Genomic DNA, 8,739 nt, shown 5'->3' on the forward strand with positions numbered 1-8,739 from the left:
CCAGAGTTTATTTCTTTCAGATCTGAAAGACAAATCATCAAACTTGATTTGAAAATACCTTCGTTCTAAATAAGATTTTATAATGTTGTAAACAGTGTGAGGTAGATGACTTTTTATTTTAAATAGAAGCCCTTCATGCCACACTTTGTCCAAAGGCTTGGACTCACATCGAGAAATGCTGCAGAACAAAATTTTCTTGATTCCAAATCTTGCCTTATTATATTAGCTACTCTATGGACTTGTTCGATAGTGGAGTGGTGCACTCTGAAACCAAACTGATGATTGGGAATTAAATTGCATTCAGTTATAAAAACCTGAAGTCGTTTTAAAAATAACTTTTCGAATAATTTAGAAGGTATAGGTAGTAGACTGATTGGCCTGTACGACATTTACTTCGTTTTGAGGTTTTTTCCTGGCTTAGGAACAACAATAACTTGAGCCACCTTCCATTGTGATGGGAAGTATTCAAGCCTCAAAATAGCATTAAATACGAAGGTAAGAAAGAGTATGGCTTTCCTAGGAAGCTCTTGTAGTAGTATCTTACCTGTTATTAACTCATAACCAGGGGCCTTTTTGGGATTAAGATTTTTAATCTCATCATATATTTCAGATGGTTTAAAGGAGCCAATAGGTAGTGAGAGTTGGTTAGGTGAATCAAGAAACTCCCTTACAACATGTCTATTATCAAAGTTGTTATCTACAGGGTATGGTTTGAAAACATTACTAAAATATGCAGCAAACAAATCAGTTTTCTCTCTGTTACTTTTCGCCCAAGAACCATCTGGTTTAGATATTGGAGGAATGGGCACTTGCGGTTTCTTTGTGCTTTTTGTTACTTTCCATAAAGAATAGTCTGTTGCTTCAGTTGGGGAGAGATTTGAAGTGAATTCTTGAAACCATATGTTTTTTAAGTTTTTAAGCAAAATCTTTAACTGTCTTGATGCTCTGTTAAACATTGTTTTATCTCTTACATTTCTAGAATTTTGCCATATTCTTCGTAAGCGAACGTTTTTGAGCAATGTGCTGCTTAATATATATTGGGTAATTGATATTGCCACACGTTGTATTATTAAGTTTCAGGCGTTGCACTCCAAGCAGATTTCTGAACAGTATAATTAAAAATTTCCACAGCGTTGTCTATTTCCTCTCTTGTTTTAAGTGATATAATTAAGACTTAAACTGTCCATTTAACGTTTCACGAAACTTCAACCCAGTTTGTGCCTTTATTCGATAAGGACGGTGCCTTTTCTTTCAATACAAATGATGAACTTATTGATAGGATGACCGGAGAGTGATCGGACGACAAATCAAGAGATGAAACAGCCTCCATATAGTTAGGAGAAATACCTCCCGTAACAAAGACATCAAGAAGATCTGGAATTTTGTTGGGATCTGAAGGCCAATAGGTTGGTTCCCTGTAGATACGTAACTCAAGGTGATTGTCATTCATGCAAATTTTAACAAATTTTCTACCTCTAGGGTTAATCAACCTTGAACCCCACATGACATGTTTGGCATTAAAGTCACCACCTGCTACAAAACGAGGCCCTAAAAGTTTCGAAAAATTCGTTGAATTGAAGTTTGGTAATATTGTGCCTCGGGGGACAGTAAACACCAGAAAATGTAAGTGGTCCCATTCCAGTCCTCAACCACTATGCTTGTAGCTTGAATATGATCTTCTTGAAATATAGGTAATTCATAATGTTTTATTTGTTTTCTGATTAGCACAGCGCTACCTCCATGCGCCGTATTGTCAGGGTGGTTTGTAGAATAAAAAGTAAAATTTGGGATTTTGAAAAAAATTTAAGTTTGTAAAGTGGGTCTCAGAAATTAACATAATATCTATTTTGTGTATTGAAATAAAAAGTTTGAATATCTTGGCCATGTCGGGCCAAGCCATTGGCATTCCAGAGTCCAATCCTATAAAATCTATTCATTTTAGTTTTGATATGACAGTTGTCAATAGATTAATCAATGTACCTATTTGCTGGGCTTGTTGAGACATCAATCATTTCGAAACTTATTTAAAAAATCCATCAATTATTTGATTCAGATTGTGATTTGCTTCTACATTTGATTTGACCTGATGCCACTCTAGCATAAGATAAGGTTGGTGATACTGGTTGAGACTATGATTACCTGTTGAATTTTGAGTACGAACAGATATAGGTCTATCTACTTCTCGATCTTGCACTGGAGGAGGAGTGTCTTTTTTTTAACGCTGGTCTTAGAGGTGGAAAAGCCTTTTTCTTAATATCTTTGTAAATAGAGCAACCTTTATAGTTGGCTGGGTGCTCACCACCACATAATACACATTTGGGAGGAACATTTACAGATTTATTACAGCTGCTAGTATCATGATCTGAGCCGCATTTTACACAGCGGTTTTGGTACCAGCAGTAAGCCTTTGTGTGCCCATATCTTTGACACTTTTTGCACTGCACCACATCATTACGTTTGTAAGGGGGCTCAAGTACAATTTTGGCATTTAGTAGGAATTCAATTTTAAAAATGTCTTTGTTGTTTGATGCTGGCTCTAAGTCTACAAAAAAAATTGACAGTGGATCTTTAGATTTGCTACTTCTAAGGTTCGACACATTCCTAACTTTGTGGTTATAAGCTTCTATAGCTGTTTTAATTTCCTGGGGTTCCGTAGAGAAGTGCATATTCTAAAGCACTACTCTATAAGCTCTGTCACCCTTTATTTTGGTATGTATGGAAGTTTTAACTTTCATGTTAGTTAAATGTTTGACTAATGCGCGGTAGGCTTCAATAGTATCAGTGTTAATTTTTACTTTATCTCTAGCTATGCATTTAAATGAATATGACTCTTTTTTAATTACTTGTTCAATGTTTACCATCATTTTACTTATGTTGACAATGTTGGGGACAAATATAGGTGGAGGCCTCACCTTCGTCATACATTTGTCGTCATTCATCGTTTCTTCTTCAGAGCCTAGGTTGGCGTTACTCAGCATTTCAAATCTGTTGTGCAATTCAATAGGTCTAGCAGTTTTTGCAACGTACTCTGTAGGTCTACAAGGTTTCTTAACATCTGAAACGTTGGCTGTTGACAAATGTCTTTTGTTTCTAGTTGTTTCGATTTGCCACTCGTTTTGATTATTGACATCGTCATTAGAAATAGTTTTTCCTGAAATGATGTTCATTGTTTGCTTATTAGAACAATAATTGTGATCATTAGTTATGGTATCAAAATCCAAACAGTTTAAGTTGTTTGAAGGGGCAAATTTTAAGTTGTCCATTACCTTCTCACTTGAAAAACTACTAATAGTAAACAAACACTGAAAACAATTAAAGTTAACGGGTAAGGTTAGTTGTAGGAAAAGTACTGGAAAAAAAAAAAGATTACGAAAAAAAATCTAAACATTTTTATGTAAATTTATGAACAAAAATGTTTTAAGAACTGTTTTATATAGTTTTTAACCACTAATTGGGTAAAAAAAAAACTACATTTTAAATTAAAATAAAGGACAACAACACTGAAACAGCACAGCTGGGGTTCACTTAATAAATTCTTATCAACATGAAGATGACGCTGAAAGTATTCTTCAAGCAGTTGAACGTAGTCCCACTACAAGTTCGCGGAGAATATCTATGCAACTTAATATCCCAAAAACTCGTGTGTTGCAAACTTTACACTTACACGGATTGTACCCATTTTATGTACAAAAAGTGCAACGACTTTATCCAGGAAAACAATGCTGTACGTCTGCAATTCTGTGAATGGATTAAAACGCATCGTTATATTGTTTCAAGAATATTTTTTATTAACGAAGCTACATTTACTCGTTATGATAGTAACGACACCAGGAATTCCAATCAGTGGTTAGATAAGAATCCCCATGCTACAACGGATAATAAGTACGGTATCAGCGCATATTTTCAGTCAATGTGTAGTGTGGTATTGTAGCTGATGAATTAATTTGCCCTTTCATATTAGAAAACCGACGTAGCATAAATATACATGGGATTTTTAAGTAGTTAATTGTTTACTTTTCTGGAAAATACACCACTTTTAACTCGAATGAATATGTATTTTCAACATGAAAGCGCTCCTCCGCATACTACTCATCGAGTTAAGGAATTTTAAATAAACACTTTGCAGACAAACAGGTTAGTGATGGAAGAAAGCCGCCAAGATCTCCAGACCCTACCTTATAGACTATTCAATATGGGGTTGGATAAAAAGTGAAGTATACAAAGTGAAAGTTAATAGATGATATGTACTGATTACTCGAATTTTCTTATGTTGCTACCCTAATGAAAAAAGAAAAATGTTCTTGCAACAGAGACACAAATTATTCGAAAGCGTTTTAAGAAGTATATATGGCGGACTGTAATGGCGAAATTTTTGAACCTTATTTATAATACAGTGAAATTAGTTGTTTATTTAGAGAAATATTATGGTGGTGAACTAAGTTTGTATCAGCCTAAATTTTTTGACGTTAATTATGGTAATGCAGTATTGATATATTTTGGGAGAGTAATACAAGTTACATTAAATTTGAATTAATTAATTCATCATTTCTTTGCTATTAAATTTATATACATAAATTCTCTAAAACATTTTTCATATATTCTATGCATTTGTTAGCTATTTAATTAAATTATTATATAACACCTCAAACGTAAAAAACGTGTTTATTGCCACTGTGACGTGACGACCCAACGTAATTCAATTTTAAATGTTCTCGGGTTCTAACTCGGACACGGTGATGGAAACTAGCCCGGATCAATCAGGTTGTTGTAATAAAAATGCTCTCATCGGTTGGCCAAATAAAAACCATTTACTTTATTGTGAAAACAATTTGAGTTTTGTTACATAATTTAAAACCAGTTCAACAGTTACAAATTTAGAACGGGAGAGAGAGCGATTTCACGCTAGCTTGACGCGTTCAAATACCCGGCATGACTAGAGGTTAAAGGTGGTAATATGAGCCCCTACTTTCTTTTTTGTAAATAATAATTTTATTTTTTTTATTTTTACCAAATTATTTGTGTTGGACTTCAACTAGAACATTTGGTGAATATATTTATAAATAATGCAGTCCAATTAATTAAACATAAAGTGAAATAAAAATAAAAAATCAAAACAAGACGTATTGTTAAAAAAAAATTTCTGTGCTGGTATTATGAGCCCCTAAAGTAAATACATGGAAAAGAGTGTTAAAAATGACAGTCATACAAAAATATCCTATATGAAAATTGTATTTTATTAATTACAAAACTTTAACAGTGTAAAAAAGGTGTAAACAAACAGAAAATATTTTATGGTCTGCAAAAGTCACAAACATACACATCTTTTTCAGCCCCAGCACAATCATTTGTGTGCCCACATTTCACACATCATGCACTGGATCCACAGTTCTCCTCGATGATCGGCTGAGTAAAAGTCCTTCAACAAAACATACAGGGCGTATGCTCATCTCGGGATTATCAACTCCCACAGGCATTTCCAAAACTGACTCTCCGGAATTGACGGAGCAGTCCGATTCATCTGAGTCCTTGTCTCCGAAAATTTTCCGTTTTACAGACTTGACAGTGTTTTTTGTCTTTGTTGCAGAACTGCGATTTTTTCCTTTTCTCTGATTCTTCTTTTTTAGCGTCAGTCAATTTCTTTTTTCCGCTGCTTCTAGCAGAGCAATTTTTGTAGTGGATGATGATGTGACCAGAGCAGCTTTTGACGGTTTCGGTCCTTTGTTTGAAACTTTTTTCTTAGGTTTGGGTACAGGCCATATATCCTTTGGTGACACAGCAGTTGTCGAATGTTGTTGTTTTCACAATTCACCGGATGGACCTGCAAGGTCTAGGTCTTCAGTGGACGGTCGAAAATAAGGTGGATGTGATGGGGTTGTTAAGGTGGGCTTCGGTCTCGGGGGGTTATCCTCACTTAGACTTTGGATAATCTCGTTCAGGATCATCGACGTCCTCCTCTGAGTGTTCAAAGTTGTGTACCATTTGAGGCTGTGTCGGCTTTCTCTTTCTTGCTTGCAGTAGGGTTTCCATGTCGAATGTCTCCTTCAGATGATGGTTGCAAAGTCTGCAGCAGTGAAGACATTCCTGTTGCAGTGGATACAATCCGGTTGTTTTAAAACCCATTCACAGCTATCGACCCTGTCTGGCAAGCTAGGTACGCTTGTCCTAGAAGCTCTGCAATGTCATAGGGTCCCACTCGTTTTTTTTTCGCCATGTCGAATATACCGGCCGTATTTGTTCACTGTAGTGGTGTTTTAGTGGCCCCAGGAATGACTTGTCTAACGGTTGTAGCTTATGTGACGTGTGTGGGGGCAAACTAATGATTGATATGAAGTTAATCCCTCGCAAGATTCACAATATCTATGTTTTTTGGTGTGAGAGTTGTGACCATCTAGGATCAGAAGTACAGGATCTTCTTTTGTTGGCTTAGTCTTCTCAATAAAATGGCGTAGCCAGTCTGTAAAACAGGTTTGATTGTATCCACCCTGTAGGGTGGCACCTACCAATCGCCCCTGGTGGAGCACCTTTCATAAGCAGATCTGTCATGTTTTTTCTTGGGAAAATTAACATGGGCGGAATGAAAGTGCCCCCTGCGCTCATGCAACAGATGACAGTCACAAGAGAGCCTCTTTCAGCTGAGCTAAGAGCTCCCACTTGTCTCTTCCCCCGTAAACCAATCACTCTGGGAATTTTACTCTGAACCACAGATATCCCTGTCTCGTCGACATTGAAAACTCTGTCGCTGGGTATTTGTGTTTTCCTATTATCAGCTTCTAAGATGTCGAAAGAAAATTGTTTACTGCCTCTTCAATTGAATCCATTTTGCCCTTGAAAATGAAGTTGCTGAAGGTTTCAATACAGATAATACATCCTTGTGCCGCCTCATAAAATGGTCGAACCAAGCCCTACCAGCTAACCCCTCTGTTTTGAACGGATTTTTTATCCCGTTTCTTACACAAAAGTTGGTAAGCTATTCTGCGAACATCTTGTCTGGTGAGACCGTAAAACTTGCTCTCCATCTGAAGCAGGTTACTCAACAAGCTCCATTTCCAGCTGGTCTCCCATTATAGTTTTCCTTCCCAGACGAGTGGCAGCTGCTTCTTCTGGTGGCTTGTCACCTCGAGCAAGTCTTTGCAGAGTCGGTCTTGGACAGAAAAATTTCTGAGAAGCCTTTTTCAATCCCATTTCTTTGTTCCTAATCGCATTTATTGCCATGACCATATCATCGGTATTCCAATTTTTTCTTTTAGGTTTAGGTGCCTTTGCTTAAACTCTTTCGTGGCATCTGAAACAATAAAAGTAGGAAAACAAGTTGTAGTGCATGTAATATGATCCCCTTAAAGATGGGGCTCATATAACAGGCACAGAAGGGGGCTCATATTACCGACATCGCCATATTGAATTTCCTTCATCCATAATCTATCTTTGTTACTGTCTGAATTTATTTATCACCCACAATAAATCAAAAGCTTAAAACCTACTCTATTTAGATTACTTAGCCTATTAGAGTTACTGCAATCGAATAGTATTCATAATTAATGGCTAAAAAGTACCTTTTTTAAAGTTTCTTAGTTGAAGAAAATACGAACACCTGTTGCAAACCACCAACTATCATCAATAACTGAACCAGAGTAGTGATGGTCGTTACAGAACGTAATAGGATTTAATAACACTATTACCACGTAGTAGCCGTCACCGTTTGTAATAGGTTACAACAAACCACCCTATTATTTTTGTCACGAAAACATAACAGTTACTTAGTAAACGGCTTATCTGAGAAACAGTCTGGATCTGTCCACTTCTACCCATCACCCCCATTACAAAAACTACGAGTAATACGGAACGAACGGTGTGTCACTGACACTGGATTCGTTACGTTACCGCTGTCACTATATTTGAGTTTTGGTCACGTCATTCACACGTGATTCACAGACCATTCGTGTCGTGTTATGACACGAAAACTTCAATGCACTTGCGTTCTGACTCTGAGGGCTACTATCGTGTTTGTGCATTTCAAGTTGGTTATTGACAGTTCTAACCGTATTAATAGTTTAATAGTAGTGTTTTGGACTTTTTCCACTAGTTTTATACATTAATAAAAATTGTGTTTAATAGTTTCACTCAGTTTTTGTAGTTAATATCTTTAATTTTTGTGTGACTGGTGTGTGAAACAAAATGAACAGAAAACAGAAGACTAGTTATTTGTGGTCTTACTTTCAACAACTACGGATCCCGTAAGTAAAATTGCTAGGTGCGATTTATGTGGTCAATTGGCAAGTTTTAAAAACTACAGTTTCTAACCTTAGAAAGCATTTAGAAAGAAAACATACCACTGTTGCTTTGCCACCGCCAGGAGGGAAACACTTACCGGTATCAAATGTGGTTGAACCCCTTGCTGTTCCTTCTTTGGCCTCTACTTTAAACAGGACTACATCGAACACCAACATTGCCATGCAGAATGTAAATTCTGACAACAATTGCCACTAATAGTTCAATGTGTAATATTGTACCAAATAACCAACCAAGCATTAGGTCCTTCATACCTCAGCAGAAAAAAATTAGTGAAACCCAAAAGAAGAAACTAGACAAGCTCCTCTTAAATGTTCAAGATTACCAACCCTTTTCAGTAGTAGAGGACGAAGGTTTTAAAAAGTTCGTCAATGGTCTAAATCCAAACTATGTTCTGCCAAACAGAAAAACCATTTTCATCCTTCTATGATACCAGCAGAATATGAGATGTGT

The sequence above is a fragment of the Homalodisca vitripennis genome, chromosome 2, assembly GCF_021130785.1.
Source record: "Homalodisca vitripennis isolate AUS2020 chromosome 2, UT_GWSS_2.1, whole genome shotgun sequence".
Classification (NCBI taxonomy): domain Eukaryota; kingdom Metazoa; phylum Arthropoda; class Insecta; order Hemiptera; family Cicadellidae; genus Homalodisca; species Homalodisca vitripennis.